Source organism: Narcine bancroftii, chromosome 11, assembly GCF_036971445.1.
Source record: "Narcine bancroftii isolate sNarBan1 chromosome 11, sNarBan1.hap1, whole genome shotgun sequence".
NCBI lineage: Eukaryota > Metazoa > Chordata > Chondrichthyes > Torpediniformes > Narcinidae > Narcine > Narcine bancroftii.
This window is the reverse complement of record NC_091479.1, coordinates 15,872,925-15,889,677: the sequence shown is the minus strand read 5'-3', so window position 1 is coordinate 15,889,677 and position 16,753 is coordinate 15,872,925. Positions and strand designations below refer to the sequence as shown.

Below are 16,753 nucleotides of genomic sequence, written 5' to 3'. Positions count from 1 at the left end.
TTCTCCAGCTGTTATGTCATAGATGAGCAGCAATAAGAAATCACCAAGACAATGTTATTTTTAAAACAATACTTTTATCAATAATTACTAATAATGTATCATCTTACTTAAATCTAAAACTTAACCCCAACTTTGTGCAAATTTACCTGTGTGTGTGGATTGCCCAACCATTTCAGCTTAGGCATAATTCTGTAAGTCAATTCCCAAAGTTCATTCTTAGAAAACCTGTGTTGAAACTCAACTCTTAAACTGATGCTCAGAAGTAATTACGAAGTAGGCGAGACACTGAGTGATCAGACTCTTCAAAACTCATGAATCCTTGACAAGTTGCTTCCAGAGAAATGTCTTTACATACCAATGGTTCTCAAAGCTTCCCTCTTCCTTGCATAGGGGAAAGAGGAAGTGTGACTTCCACAATAAGTCCAAGACCCAGGCAAGGGTCAGACGAAATGACCATCAGAATGGTCACGATCCAATGAAGCAATTCTCCTGCTTCTTTTACCCAGATATGGGTCAATCAAAAATGACCATTACAATGGTCATAGTAGATCCAGGCACTGATGGCTGGGCCAGCCGAGCCCGGGGATTTGAAGTCAGAGTTGCTTTCTCCTCGCCTTTGCCTGAAGAGGCAAAACCTGCAAGGCAGTGGGTGGGATCCGAACCAGATCTTCCAGAATGCCCCAGTGTAGCTGCAGGACACTGCCGACTCTCCGGTGTTGATCTAGTCCGGGTTGACCAGGCTGGCAATGGCGAGGATGGCACTGGGCTGGCGGGGCCAGGCCCTCTCATCTCCTATCCACCTGTTAGCCTGTGCTCCTCCCCTCCCCTTTTATCTTCAGGCGTCGAAACGTTGGGTCACCTTTTACTTCCTCTGGGCGCTGCGAGTCCCTGCTGAGTTTCCCCAGCTCTTGTGTGCACCGCAAAAATAAACAAATTTCGTGTGATGTGCCCGAAGGATCCTAGCTTTTAAAAAATGATTTACTTAAGATTAATCAATAAAAACATACCAATAATTACTACATTTAAATACATATGATCAATCATTTTTGTATATATGAAAAAAACCCCAACCTCCCAACTACTATCCTCCCTCCTCCCTGCCCTAACTACAAAGAAAGAAAGGGGAGATCATTATTTAATCTTAAAGTTATACCTAAAAAGTTTCTTGGCTGCAGGAGTGGAGACCCTCATACTTTAATATCAACCGCTTTCAAGTAAGGGCTCCAAACTTTAGTAAAAAAATATTTATCTCTCAATTTTTTCTAAGGGAATACAAGCTTTCATTTCATTAAAAGGCATCTTTTCATCCCTAAATTTGAATCAGATTTTCACACAATAGCTAAACATTTTTTTGAAACCACTATTGATAAACGCAAAAACTCAAATTGATACATATTTAACTTCAATTTTAAAGCCGTTGATTTAATACCCCCTAACAAAAATAACATTGGATCAAAAGGTAAATTTATTTTTAAAATCTGCTTCAAAAAATATTTTTAAAATCTGCTGTTTAAAAAAAAGATTTGGTCCTGGCTTCTTTGAAGGCTTCCTCAACTGTTGGAGGTTTGGATCTGAGCTCGGGTTGCAGACTGTTTGAATTGAACTGGGCTGTAGGTTCGCTGGAGACGTGTTCACGGATACTCACTGAGGGTACTCAGTGAGTATCTTCTCTTTCTCTCAGCTTCACTTTCTCTGATATAAAGGACGGCGGGCAGTGCATAGGGTGAATCTTTGTCAACCTTTTGCCAGACGAAAGGCAATTTCATGTAATATGGACAGTTTTTATTACATGACAATAAATAGTATCTGATCAATAGAAGAACTTTGAACCTTGAATGTGCATTTCAGATTTATTGCCAGAGTACATTCATGACATCACATACAACCCTGAGATCCTTTTTCCTGTGGGCACGGCAGAATTACCTCTTATTGAATTCCCTGTAGATGTTCTCAATAGTGGGGAGGGCTTTGCCTGTGATATCCTGGGCTGCACCCTCTACCCTTTGGAGGGCTTTACGCTCAGGGGTATTGGTGTCCCCATACCTGACCCTGATGCAGCTGGTCAGCACACTTTTCACCACAAATCTGTGGAAAGTTCCCACTGGTTTCCGAGGTCACACTAAATCTCCACAAACTCCTGAGGAAGTAGAGGCGCTGACAGGCTTTCTTCACGATGCCATTGGTGTATTGGGTCTAGGAAAGATCTTCCAAGAACTTAAATTTGCTCACCCTTTCCATGTCTGATCCCCTAACGATCACTGGATCGTACACTTCCAGCTTTCCCCTTCCTGAAGTCAACAATCAGCTCCTTAGTTTTGGTGACATTGAATGTAAGGTTGTTGGTGGTGCACCGTTCAGCCATGTTTACAATCTCCCTCTCGTAGGCTGACTCATTTCAGGTCTGCAACGGTAGTTAGGGTAACTGTAGATCATCAAAGTATAAGTGATGTGAGAACGTTGATTCTCACGTATAAGTTGTAACAAAATTACCATTGCAAAGCCTCCACTTCAGGTTGGTTCCTAACCGTTGGTGCTTTACTGAACTATCTTTTCACCTCTCTTTACTGAGCACCGTCACAGTTAATAAACGTGGTCAGTTCTCCAGTGCTGTACTCTGGGACTGCCAACCTCTGGATGTAATACTACACTCTCAGGTGGATGTAGAAAGCTCCCTTTCAGTACGTTGAGGAGGACCTGTAGAGATGTACTTTACCGTGTGATATTTATCGCTGCCTTAATACCCACGCACCTGTTCGGCTCCGAATCATGGGTCCTCTACCGGCATCACCTACGGCTCCTAGAATGCTTCCATCAGCGCCGTCTCCGCTCCATCCTCAACATTCATTGGAATGACTTCATCACCAACATCGAAGTACTCGAGCTGGCAGAGTCCGCAAGCATCGAATCCATGCTGCTGAAGACCCAACTGCGCTGGGTGGGTCACGTCTCCAGAATGGAGGACCATCGCCTTCCCAAGATCGTGTTCTATGGCGAGCTCTCCACTGGCCACCGAGACAGAGGTGGACCAAAGAAGAGGTACAAGGACTGCTTAAAGAAATCTCTTGGTGCCTGCCACATTGACCACCGTCAGTGGGCCGATATCGCCTCCAACCGTGCATCTTGGCGCCTCACAGTTCGGCGGGCAGCAACCTCCTTTGAAGATGACCGCAGTGCCCACCTCACTGACAAAAGACAAAGGAGGGAAAAACCCAACACCCAACCCCAACCCACCAATTTTTCCTTGCAACCGCGCCTGCCTGTCCCGCATCGGACTTGTCAGTCACCAACGAGCCTGCAGCAGACGTGGACATTTACCCCCTCCATAAATCTTCATCCGCGAAGCCAAGCCAAAGAATATACTTCAAGAGAGCTGGTCAGTCCTAAATTGGCTGTCATGCTTTAAATTTAAAATTATTACATTTAAAAAATTCCACAATGACTGTGGGGTGGAAAATGTTTTAAAAGGACGAGAAGAGTCTTCTCAAAAGTCTTTCAACAGCACATCTCGTAATCTATTTTTTACAAGGTTAGCACTGTGTCCAATCCAATCCTTCAGAGATGAGGATTTAATGCATGCAGTGCAACATGATTCAATAGACTTTTTAACTCCATTTGTTTGAATGATTTTTGAACATTAATTCTTTTTCAAATCCCCTAAAACATTTTAACACATCTAATTGGTTATTGGCGGGGCAGACTCAGTAGGCTGAATAGCCTATTGCTGCTCCTGTGTAAGGCATGCTGGTCAAGAGATGTGGAAAGTGATGGACACTTTAAAGCAGTGGTTCTCAACCTTTTTCTTTCCACTCACATCCCACTTCAAGTAACCCCTATGCCATCGGTGCTCTATGATGAGTAAGGGATTGTTTAAGGTGGGGTGTGAGTGGGAAGGGAAGGTTGAGAATCACTGCTCTAGATCCAATGGTTTCTGAAATATTTTCCTTGAGAAAAATTGTCATTGGCCCATTTCCTTTGGAGCTCTGAAACCCTGCACATAACGAGTCAATGAGGGACGATTAAAACAGTGGTTTTCAAACTTTTTCTTTCCGCCCACCTTAAACAATCCCTTACTCGATGGCTTAGGGATTACTTAAAGTGGTATGTGAGTGGAAAGAAAAAGTTTGAGAACCACTGCTTTAAACTGAAATGGTTTGATATAACAATGGCTAGTCACCAGAATGGTCACTTGGACTGACAAATGGTTTTCGCCCTGGACAACTAACTCTGTTCCTCTTCCCCTCTCCTCGGATGCTGCCTGACCTACTCAGTGTTTCCGACGAGTTTTGGCTTCTATTTCAGATATTCCCCAGCCGCAACCCTGACTTCTGGTTTCATATTTGCTTTTTCTTCCATATTTATCTATGAGATAATTTCACAGACACATATCATGCCAAATTTCACACCTTATTTTTCAGATTAAAAAAATGTGGCCCACTCTTTTTATGTAAATCAGTTTGAGTGAATGTAAGTGCAGATTCTCAGTGAGAAATTGTTAGTTTCAGTTGAACCAACTAAGTTTTAGGTCTCTGCTATCGTAGATGTTGGTCGTACAAATGTATTTTTGACTCAATTTGGTGGGTGATTTAGTTTTGTCAGAATCAAAGTCAGATTAGTTAATTTGAACCACAAATGAGCAAACTATATAAATTTGAATGTATTTTATTTAATGATCACCTGTCAGTTTATAATGAAATTCTGTCCAGTAAGTGAAACGGTTAGCAGAAGGCTGTTCCAGCGCTGTCACAAGCCAGCGACCCGGGCTGTACCTTCTGCCTGTGCCTGTGTGGGGTTCCTCCCACCTTTCAAAACATTTGGGGGGGAGGGGGTGAGTGGTAGGTAGGTTGATTTGTTGTGATTCGCCGGCAAGGGCTCGTGGGCCAGAAGGTCCTGTTACCGTGCTATAGGTCATAAACGAAAAGTGGAGCAGTATATTCATACAGGGGTCAGAGTGTGGCCGGTGAGATTTCAGATCAGATCTCATCTACTAGACGATGCTGACCATTCATTTTACTCCAGTGTGGGGAGCAGATTATTTCTAGTGGCGTGCTTTCATCAAATGTGGTGGCCATTTTGCACCATTGTACTTTCACGTACTACCTTCTGTTCATTCTTGGGATAACCGCCTATGAAAGTGCGTTGTGTCACAATTCCATCCTTGGTGGGTTTACCACGGGCAAAAGTGAGGCTCCATTAAACTTGTGAGTTGGACATCTGGGAAAAGAAGGGGAAAACCTAACATGGTGATTGATTAATGCTGATAAGAAGACACTTTCCTTATTCTAATGTATCCTAATTTCAAAGTATCATCTTCCAAAAGCATGAGCTACGATATTCTGAATTTCTTTAATCCAACAAATCAAACTCTGTGGTTGTTACTTTATGTAGCTTTTTAATTTGTTGCTAAACATTTTGCGTAGCTTTTCATGAAGACTTTCATAATGATGAATAACAAGGCATTTACTGAATAGTGAGATATAAAACGTATATAAAGAAGCTCAAGCTTTAAAGAGATTCACAGAAAAGTATTTAAATAGATGCAAAAATAAAACATTCAAAGAAATATTTCACATGCTCACGCTTCCTTTACATCTTGTCGGTGTAATGAGCAAGTCGTTAGTCTGGGCGGATATGACATCATAGTCACTATGGTAACACTACAAACAATAGTTCTCTTAAAGAGACAGGCACAAAATTAACTTAGAGTTAAAAAAAAACCAGCAAGGCTTTAAAAGCAACTGTCCACGACAAGTGGCAGGGAATACAAGAGCAGGGATGTGATGTTGCGAGTTGATAAAGCACTGGTGAGACCTGATTTGGAGTATCGTGAGCAGTTTCGGGCCCCTCATCTAAGAAAAGGACGTGCTGACGTCGGAGAGGGTTTCAGAGGAGGTCCACAAGGAGGATTCCGGGAATCTAAAGGGTTATCATTATGAGGTGTAATACTCGTTGGAATTTAGAAGGGAGGGGGAAGCATCTCATTGAAACATTTTGAATGTGGAAAGGCGTGGACAGAGTAGATGTTGCAAGGCTGCTTCCCATGGTGGGAGAGTCTAGGGCAGGAGGCCCCAACTTCAGGGTTGAAGAGCGTCCACTTCGAACAGAGATGCGGAGGAATTTCTTCAGCCAGAGGCTATCCGGCACCAATGTAGTTTGGTGGATGCCGGATAAGTGAATTTGTCGGTTGCTTGAGATTGCGTGTTGCATGGATTGGTGAACTAACCGCAAGGGAGCGTCAATTTTAAACTTTAGTATTTTTTTTTAACTCTATAGTATTTATTTTATGCAATTATTTTTTAATGCCGGTTTCTTGAATTCCAGATAATGGTAATTTATTTGAGGTCTAACACTCAATAAATCATGGTTTGATATCAGTGTTGGATGGCAAAGGCTTTTGACTTGATAGTTCTCGATTAAGCCCTGCCAAGCTATTCCAATAAATCAAGATGCTATTTCTTGCAGTACTGCAAACATTTTATTTTCAAGTGCTGATCCCTGTAGATTTAAAACAATACTGCATGGGAAATAATAATTGAGACATAAAAATGAATAAGCCACATTCAACTGCAGGGGAGAACTGAAGAGCTGCTCTGCTCTGATGATGACAGGAACGTGGCTCCAGAACTCAGCGACCTGGCTAGATGGCCTTATTTCCCTCAGGGCAGACAGAGATGTTTCTGCTTCTGCCAAGACTCGAGAGGAGTGCATTTGCTTAATTGAGAACTGGTGCACAAAGTAAAGTCCTACTGCTCACGGGTAAAAGGAACGAAGTTCACAGGGAGATCAGGACGTGGCTGGGGACGGGACCTTGGTCGGTGGTAAGGAAATGCAGACCCGCCTACCTGCCCAGGGAGTCCACGCTGACTGCCGCAGTTTATGCCCCACCTTCGGTGAATGAAGGTGAACCGATGAAGGAGCTGTGAAGCCCAGACGTCCCAGCCTGATGGGACTTCAACCACACCAACCTGAACATTGTTCTACTATAGTTTCAACAGCAAGTCAACGTCACCACCAGAGGAGAGAACACTCTGGAATGTGTATGAAAAGCTGCTCCCACCTTTAATCATATATTAGACTGTAGGTGACACTTTCCAAGTTCTAGTAATTTTCAACTCCAGGACATGTCATCTTCCAAGAAACGTAAGCTTCGATATTCCGAATGACAATCTTATCACTCCGAAAAACCAAACTTCGTAGTTGCAGCTTTACATAGTCTTTAATTAGTTGATATAACCATTTTGCATAACTTCACATCAAGATTTTCATAAAGATGGATAAACAAAGAATTTGGCTATATTTAAAAACATATCGATAAAATAAATAATATGATTAAGACAAAGAATTTCGAGGACTTTCTCCATGGCTCTTCAAAGAATGAGACACAAACTCTCCGTCCGCCCAGATATTACAACATATGACGTCATAGTAGCTATGGTAACACTACACCAACAATCTTTCTCAAATGGATAGTCATAGAATTAACAAAAATCAAAAACACAAGGCTTTTAGCCTTGACACAGACCACTGGTAAAACGAACGAAGTTCATAGGGAGATCAGGATGTGGCCGGGGACGGGACCCTAGTCGGTGGTAACGAATTCCGTAGAATAACCACGTACTGTCTGAGAAAATATTCTCCTCATCTCTGTTCTGCAGGGATGTCCTTTTATTCTGATGCTTTGCCCTCTGGATCTAGACTCTCCCAGTACTGTAAACAACCTCTTCACGTCCACGCTATCCAGCCTTTCAATATTCAGTGGGTTTCAATGAGAATCCCCCCTTATCCCTCTAAACCAGTGGTTCTCAACCTTTTTTTTTCCCTACTCACATACCACCTTAAATAATCCCTATGCCATAGGAGCTCTGTGATAGTAAAGGATTACTAAAAAAAAGTTTGCAAACCAGTTTTAATTGACTCATTATGTGCACGGTTTTAGAGCTCCAAAGGAAAATAGGCCTACGACAATTTTTCTCAAGCAAAATATTTCAGTAACAATTGGGTCTAGAGCAGTGGTTCTCAACCTTTCCACTCACATCCCACCTTAAACCATCCCTTACTAATCACAGAGCAGGACATCCACAACTGATTCCTTCAGATCAGCCAATCCAGTGTCTTGCTGACGAAACTTGTCCCTTCAGGGTTCGCCAGATGATAACCTCTTTCTTTCAGATCTCCACAAAGTTCCTTTCTGTTTCTCTTATTCGACATTAGACAGCCAGTCCTCTCCTCTTGCTTTGACCAGGCCATCTTCCAAATGGGCTTGCCAGCTTGTCCTGTTCCAGTCCCAGCTGCTTCTGCTGGCTGTAACACTGGACAAGTAATCTCTGTGCCTCTCTCTCTCTCTCTCTCTCTCTCTCTCTCTCTCTCTCTATCTCTCAGACAGAAAGCCTGCTTTTTATTCTCTCTGCTTGCAAAACCACATGACCCTCTTACAACAGCAAGCTCTCTTCCAGACAGCAGCGGCTCCAGCAGGCTCTTTCATCTGTTGCCTTTGGTAAACTACGATCCATTAGCGAAACCTCTTGAGTACTCTTCAAAGCTCTTGCAAAAGCTGTGTAGCTGATATGTCCAGCATGGGGCAGAGCTCCAGTATTTCAAATAAGATTTGTTTTAAAGTGTTTGTATGTGACCTACTCTAACAAACCTTTGCCAATTTATCTCCCAAAAACATATCAATATACTCAGTCACACTCTCAAATGACATTAACTCTTTTCTGCCTCTTCTATCTCGCCCCAATGCAACAAAATAACAAACAATGCTAAACAAAACTTTGTGTTCATATAGTCACCTTTTCATCCACTGTAGCTTGGCAATGAGTTCTGATGACTTATCTTATTGCTGGCCTGTACTTAAACCAATGTCTGTGATGCTTCATTCCTCAAAGATAAATTAGCAGTTGTTAGGTTTGGTAAATAAATATACAACTCCTTAGCTCCTTTCAAATTCTATTTCTGCAATTTAAGGGTTCCTTTTCAAAACCGGCAAAAAAAATCACGTAAAATAAATAGGTTTAAAAATATGGAAGTTTAAAATTTACACGCCTTGCTGTTAGTTCGCCAACAACGCTTCTCAAGCAACTGGAAGATATACTTATCCGGCATTTACCAATCCCCATAGGTGCTGGATAGTTTTTTTTTACTGTACATTAAAAATGTATAACTTTTGTCTGGCGTAAGGCAAACGGAGAGTCACCTTGCGCATTGCCCAGTGCCCCCAACAATAGGAAAAAGAGAAACTAAAGAGGGTCCCTTCAGAGACACTGAGTGTCCATGGATTCACCTCCAGCACAGACCATTGACAACGTGAGGACCAGATCCAAACCTCTGATATGATCAGGAAGCCTTCAGCGCTCAAGGCCCTTTGGGAGCCTTTCTTGCCCTCAGCAACCTCTCAAACCCTGGTTCTGACAGCTGGTTACGTATCTCACTCCAGCAGAGCGTAGTGCCCACCGGTTTCTATCGTACCAGCGCCCAAGAAGAGTGTTTTGAAAGGCTGGTGGTGAAGCCTATCAGTTCCTGTCTGAGCGGTAACATGGAAACATTCCAGTTTGCCCGTCATCGTAACAGGTCTGTGGCAGATGCTGCCTCACTGTCCGTGGAACACCTGTACAGCAGGATGCTCTTTATCGACTACAGTTCGGCATTTTAACACCATCATCGCCTCAAAACTGATCAGCAAATTCTAAGGCCTGGGAGTTAACGCCCCACTGTGTAATTAGATCATGGATTTCCTCATCTCCAGATCACAGTCAGTGAAGATTGGTCTGAACAACTTCTCCATAATCTCCATCAGTACCGGAGCACCACAGGGCTATGTTATCACCCACCCTGTTCTACTCATTTTACATCTACGACTGTGCAGCTCGGTACGACAATGACACCATCTACAAATTTGCCAATGATACCATGGCAATGGGTTGTGTAAAGGAAGGGGATGAATCAGCATCAAGGAGGGAGATTGGAAACTTGGCTGAATGGTCCACCAACAACCACCTCGCACTCAATGTAACCAAAACTAAGTAACTGATTTTTGACTTCAGGAAAGAAAAGCCAGAGGTTCACAATCCAGTGATCACTGAAATCAGAGGTGGAGAGGGTAAGCAAATTTAAATTCTGGGGATTCACTGTCTCAGAGGATCTTTCCTGGACCCAGCACACCAATGGCACCATGAAGAAAGCACGTCAGCGCCTCTACTTCCTCAGGAGCTTACGGAGGTTTGGTATGACATCGGAAACCCTGGCAAATTTCTACAGTGGTGTGGTGAAAAGTGTGCTGACCGGCTGCATCACGGCCCGGTATGGGGACACAAATACCCCCCCGAGCGTAAAGCCCTCCAAAAAATAGTGGACGCAGCCCAGGAAATCACAGGCAAAATCCTCCCCACTACATCTACGGGAAACGCTGCCGTCGGAGAGCACCAGCAACCATCAAAGACCTTCAACACCCAGCACACGCTCTGTTCTCACTGCTGCCATCAGGAAAGAGATATCGGTGCCACAAGACTTACCCCATCAGGTTCAGGAACAGCTGCTACCCCTCCACCATCAGATTCCTCCACAACAAACTCAATCAGGGTCTTATTTAAGGACTCTTATTTTCGCACCTTAGCATTTTTATTTTTGTTCCCTCTGTTTTGCATAGTTTGTTTACATTTATTATCTGTTTACATGTTTTGCGCTGTGGACAGTTTATTGTTTGCGCTGCCATTTAGTGGTAATTCTGCCACACCCGCAGGAAAAAGGAATCTCAGGGTTGTGTGTGATGTCCTGTATCTACTCTGACAATAAATCCGGTTCCCATAAGCTAGTCTTTGGCTTGCAACCTGTGTGAGTCATTCAGCCAATCTCGCCGAGTAATCATCGTGGCGGAATGAGCTCCCCTGATGGAAACTGCGCTAAGTTACCATAAAGGTCACGCACAAAGAAAGATCGGACAAGAACAGTAAAGTCACAAGAGCAAAACCCATGGACTTCTAGGGCTATTATTGCCTTTCCCATGAAACAGGAATCTAATCGTGAATGGGCATTAACGTGCCTGACATAACACGAAAATACATCACTGAATTTAGACCAAATGTTTCTTTGTAAGTTTCCATAGTTACCACCTTTAGTCCTCCACTTCTGAAGCTTCCCTGTACAATGCCCGGTTCTGGAAGACATAATTGGATTTGAGTCGCTTTCATGTTTCCAACTATAATCCACTCACTGTGACCCACTTCGGGAGAATGAAAGATCAGTAACTTTTTTCAAACTTTTTAAGATCTTGGATGCTGACAACACATTTCCGTGTTGAAATGTGTGAAACCCAATGTATGGGTAGCATGGTCCCGCAAACATCTCACATGGGTCATCCATTCACAACCATTGTTTTGGCTATGGCCACCTTTGGACTCTGCTCAAAGTTTATGGGCCCCCTTCCCCGTGACGCCGTCAAGTTTTGGGTTCTTCCGTGCCTCTCTCTCCGACGGACATAAAAGATATGTTAAGTGAGGTGTAAAGAAAACAAGGCTTTAACTTGGTTAACATAACTGAGACACACTGAGCACAAATTTTCGTACAGGTGATCCTCAACTGACGATGGGGTTGCGATCTGGCCCTCCCATCGCAAGTCGAAAAAGTTGTAAGTCTGAAAAGGGCAGTTGGATCACTGTGGGGACCGACACGAGGCTGTGGAGAATGGGTGGGGCAGTGGGATCAGTGTGGATACTGACACGAGGCTGTGGGAAGAAAGCAAGGCAGTGGGATCAGTGTGGTGCTGTGAGGAGAAAGCAGGGTAGTGAGATCAATTTGAGGGCTGAAATTGGGCCATCGGGAGAGAGTGGAGCAGTGGGATCTGTGTGGGGACCAACATGGGGGTGTGGTGAGAGAATGGGGCAGTGGGATCACTGTGGGGACTGATACGAAGCTGTGGGGAGGGGAGTGGGGCAGGGAATCAGTTTGGGCTGTCAGGAGAGAGCGGGGCAGTGGAATCAGTGTGTAGACTGACATGGGGGTGTCAGGAGAGAGCAGGGAAGTGGAATCAATGTGTGGACTGATAGTGCTGTCGGAAATCACTTAAAATTTGAAATACAGTCTGGATTTGAGCCATCGTCACTAAAAAATCATGTTGGATCATCACAAGTCGGGGACTATCTATCTGCTCGGAAATCCTCCAAGTTCTAGATCATCTGTGTCACAATTTAAGCAAATAATTCGAAGAACCATAGAACATGGCAGCACAGAAACAGACCCTTCAGCCCTTGTAGTTTGTGGCAAACTATTCTGCCTCGTCCTTTAGACATACAGTATGCTAGCAGGTCTTTCCAGCCCATGAGTCCGTGCCACCCAATTAATCTACAACCTCCTAATGGTTTGAAGGGTGGGAGGACACTGGATCATTTGGCAGAAACCCACTCCTTTCGGACAGCTCCCATCTTCACCAAACTTCAGAGAACGTTTACTTTTTACAATTTTAATCTTATTTATTTTCATTTTTACTTCTTCATTTTCCTCCATTTTTTTTGCCGGTTGCATGAACGACAACAGATATTGGAATCTAGAACAAGCAATGCACATTTAGAGGAACACAGTGGGTCAAGCAGCGGTAAGTGCCACGCTCTTACAGCGCCAGTGACCCAGGTTCAAATCCCGCGCTGTCCGCAAGGAATCCGTGTCTGCATGGGTTCCCTCCGGGTGCTCAGGTTCCCTCCCATCTTCCAAAAATGCACGGAGGAGGATTGCAGGTTAATTGCACGTGATTGGGTTGTAACAGGCTCTTGGGCCGGAAGGACCTGTTACCGTGCAGCACGTTTACCTTTTTAAGTTTTGGATTGGAACCCTTGCTCGAGACTTGATTCTCCATTGAAGGCACCCAAACCAACACACTTAATTGATCATTCCTGCCCATGGATTCTGCCTGATCTGCTTTTTTTTCATTCATCACCACTTAGTGGTAATTCTACCTGGCCCGCTGGGTAAAAGAATCTCGGGGCTGTATGTGATGTCATGTATGGACTCTGACAATAAATCTGAAATCTGAGTCTGTCAAGCTCGCTGCTTGCTTAAATTCGTAGCGGCTAGCCCCTCAAACACCCTTCCCCTTTCTAACATTTCACTTTATTTCCTCCGTCTTTAGATATAACACAGTTCCGCTGTGCTCAGCTGATTGCTTCCCGAAGAAACTATTTCCTATCTCAACCCTATTCATTACAATAATTTAGCTGATTGTCGGCATCCTGTAAGCACTGCTATGACTAGCTAAAATGCTTGGCTTCTTGTCTCCAGCAGCGGGTGGTGGGAGTTCATTTTGACAACTCAAGTGAGACGCAACAGCAATTAGATTTTGCCTTCTATCAATCTCAGCTACCAAGCAATGAAATGTAAAAACACCAATTGTGTTCTAAGTAGAGTGTTGGGTATGTGTGGTGCTTGAAGTTTCTGAACTTAGGTCCCCAGCACGTCAAACAGTGGTTCTCAACCTCTATCAACCTAAGGCCCACCTGGACTCTGGCCTAATGTACCATGGCCCAGTATTGGTAATGATGGAGCAATATTTTCAAGTCAAAGGGAGCTCTGCAAGAAACACATCTTTATCTAATGTAAAGTTTTTTTTTAACCAAAGATTCACATGGAAACACACTGTGGCCCACTGGTTGAGAACCACTGAGAGTTATGCCTGCCCCATTGTATTAAGTATTAGCAAATGGCTTCTGTTCAAAATACATACTCACTCTTTCTAATTTTAAACTTTTTATGGCCATTACCTACAGCGGTGGTTCTCAACCTTTTTCTTTCCACTCGCATCCCGCTTTAAGTCATCCCTATGCCATCAGTGCTCTGTGATTAGTAAGGGATTGCTTAAGGTGGGATGTGAATGTTGGGAACCACTGCTCCAGACCCAATTGTTACTGAAATATTTGGCTTGAGAAAAATTGTCATCGGCCCATTTCCTGAAACCGTGCGCATGAGTCAATGAGGGACGATTTAAACTTTTTCTTTCCACCCACATCCCACCTCAATGGGCCAAATGGCCTCCTTAAATTCAAATTGTATTTGCAACACGGTAGAAGCCAATCCCAGCCATATAAACAGATGCTGCCCAATTATATGCAAATTAATCTACAACCACAGTATGTTTTGAAGGGTAGATGGAAACCAGAGGACATGGAGAAGATCCAAGTAGGCACAGGGAGAACGTATAAACTTGCAGAGAGCAAGTTTATTGCGGTTGCTATGATAGCTTTGTGCTAGCGACTACATTAACCATACCGCCCGCTCCCACATCGCAATTAACATGAAGCAATCGACGGAGGTTGAATGGCGGAGCGGGGTTGATGGGAGAGCTGGCAACGATTCTGTGGGCACCTTCTTTGAGGAAAAACACCTCTTCTTCTGACTGGGCACCCTCCAACTTTTCTGGCTCCCCCCCCCCCATCCCCTTCTTCCCCCATCCATTTCCCGTCTCCTTCCGCACACACACGATAAGTTCTCACGTAGTCCCTTCTCATTCAATTAACACCTTTTGTTGGTCCGGATTCCTCCCCCATTGTTTGAATTCTGAGACTTTCTGATATATCCTGCCTCTCCCTATTCTGATTGTTTCTCGTCTTGAAGAAACGTCGGCAATACATCTTTGTCCCGTGTAGATTCTGAAACGAGCAGCTGAGTCCTTCCAGCATTTTGGTGTCTACAGCCTATTGTGTTTCACTGCTTTGTGAAAAGAACGAAGTTCGGCCATTACCTGATTCAGCTCGTGAATAGCGTGCTGTTTCATATAAGTGCGTTCCACATAATTTTTAAGCACTGTTTACTTTGTTCTGTCCCATCACTTATTGAACAATGCAAAAGTGGCAATATTTCAGTGGAATGGCTTGTATGTTTACGAGGCATTTTTTTTACTGAGAGTGCAGTAATCTGTGCAATAAATGTTTGGCTATGAAGAAGATGTGAAGTTTAATGATGAAGATATTTACAGTGTTACATCATAGACCAGCAGCAGTAGAAATTCACGAAGACAATAATATTCTATTAATAATGACTAATAACATAACGTCGTACTTAAATCTAAACTTAACTCCAACTATACTCAAATGTGTATGTGTTTGTGGATTACACAAACCATTACAGCTTAGGCACAATTCTGAAAAGTCAATTCAAAGTTCAGTGTTAGAAACCCCGTGTTGAAACTCAGAACTTTGAAACTGTTGTTCAAACGTAATTATACAGTGGGTGAGACACTGAGTCATCAGACTTCTCAAAACTCACAAATCCTTATAGAGTTGCTTCCAGGGATGGGTCCTTTCGAATGAATAATGGTCACAACTCCCCTCTTCCTTGCGGAGGGGAAATGAAACTTGTGACTTCCACGAACCCAGACAAGGGTTAAACAAAATGATCCAAATACAGGAATGATCCTGTTTCCTTTACCCAGACATGAGTAAATCAAAATGACCATTACAATGGTCACAGTGGCCCACTGTTATCCCCTGAAGAGGAGAGAACAGCAGCAGTGTCCAACTCACACAATGTTACTTCATTTCTGTCTTCAGATAATTGGCAGTGAACCTCAATGCTGCAATCACGTGGCTTGCTTGATCAATACTGGTTTCAGTTTCAATTTACCAAAAGCATGAGTCATAAACATATGACTTTTTATCTGAACAGATGTCTTCTCCTTAGGTAAACCATCCATTCTTATAGTTTTAGTTGAAAGCACTAACTCTGTTTATGGCTTGGACTTAAGTACAAAATGTTGTTATGAAATCTGTGAGGGTCTTGCACCCTGTTCCAACCCCCTACATTAGCTCACTATAAAAGAACAGAAGCCTGCAACAACTGCAGTATCGTTGGAAACAATTTGCTGGCTTTTATCTCTCTTTACCCAAAAACAGATGGCTTCCAAGTAAACTGACATTAATTGACACTTGTTCCTTAGCAGTTACCTCGTCACCCCCAGAGCTGATAAATGCTCAAGTAGTTGTGACAATTCATCTAACTGAGAGAAACACATCTATTGTAGAACATAAGAAATGAACATGGAACCATACAGCTCAGTGCAGGCCCTTCAGCCCATGATGTTGTGCTGACCCATATAAATGTACCCAACAATCTAAACCAGTGATTCTCAAACTTTATCTTTCCACTCACAAACCACCTTAAGTATTCCCGATGCCCTAGGTGCTCTGTGATTAGTAAGGGATTGCTTAAGGTGGTATGTGAGCAGAAAGAAAACATTTGAAAACCACTGTTTTAATCGTACCTCATTGACTCGTTATGTGCACCGTTTCAGAGCTCCAAAGGAAATGGGCCAATGACAATATTTCTCAAACAAAATATTTCAGTAACAACTGGGTCGAGAGCAGCAGTTCACAACCTTCCCTTCCCACTCACACACCACCTTAAGTAATCCCTTACTGATCACAGCACATATGGCACAGAGATTACTTAAGGTGGAATGTGAGTGGAAAGAACAAGTTTGAAAACCACTGATCTAAACTTTCGAGACCTCACACCTCTCTTCTTCTTGTCTATAAAATATCTCTATTGTACCAGCCTCCACCACCATCCTGGCAATGCATTCTAGGCACCCACAACTCTCTGTGTAAAGAATTTACCCCTGTTGTCCCCGTTAAACTTTCCTCCCCTCACCTGATGTCCTCAGGTATATGCCACCGTCAACCTGGGAAAAAGGCGCTGACTTTATCTATGCCTCTCAGAAGACCTCTATTAAGTCACTCCAAAGAGAAAAGCCCCAGCTCTGCTAACTTTACCAACTTGG

General features: G+C 43.3%; 1 protein-coding gene across 5 annotated transcripts in view; it reads left to right on the top strand.

Annotated features, from left to right (window-relative positions):
- cd276 (CD276 molecule) overlaps positions 1–16,753 on the top strand; it is a 162,382-nt gene that overhangs the window by 93,785 nt on the left and 51,844 nt on the right. The window lies entirely within an intron of this gene.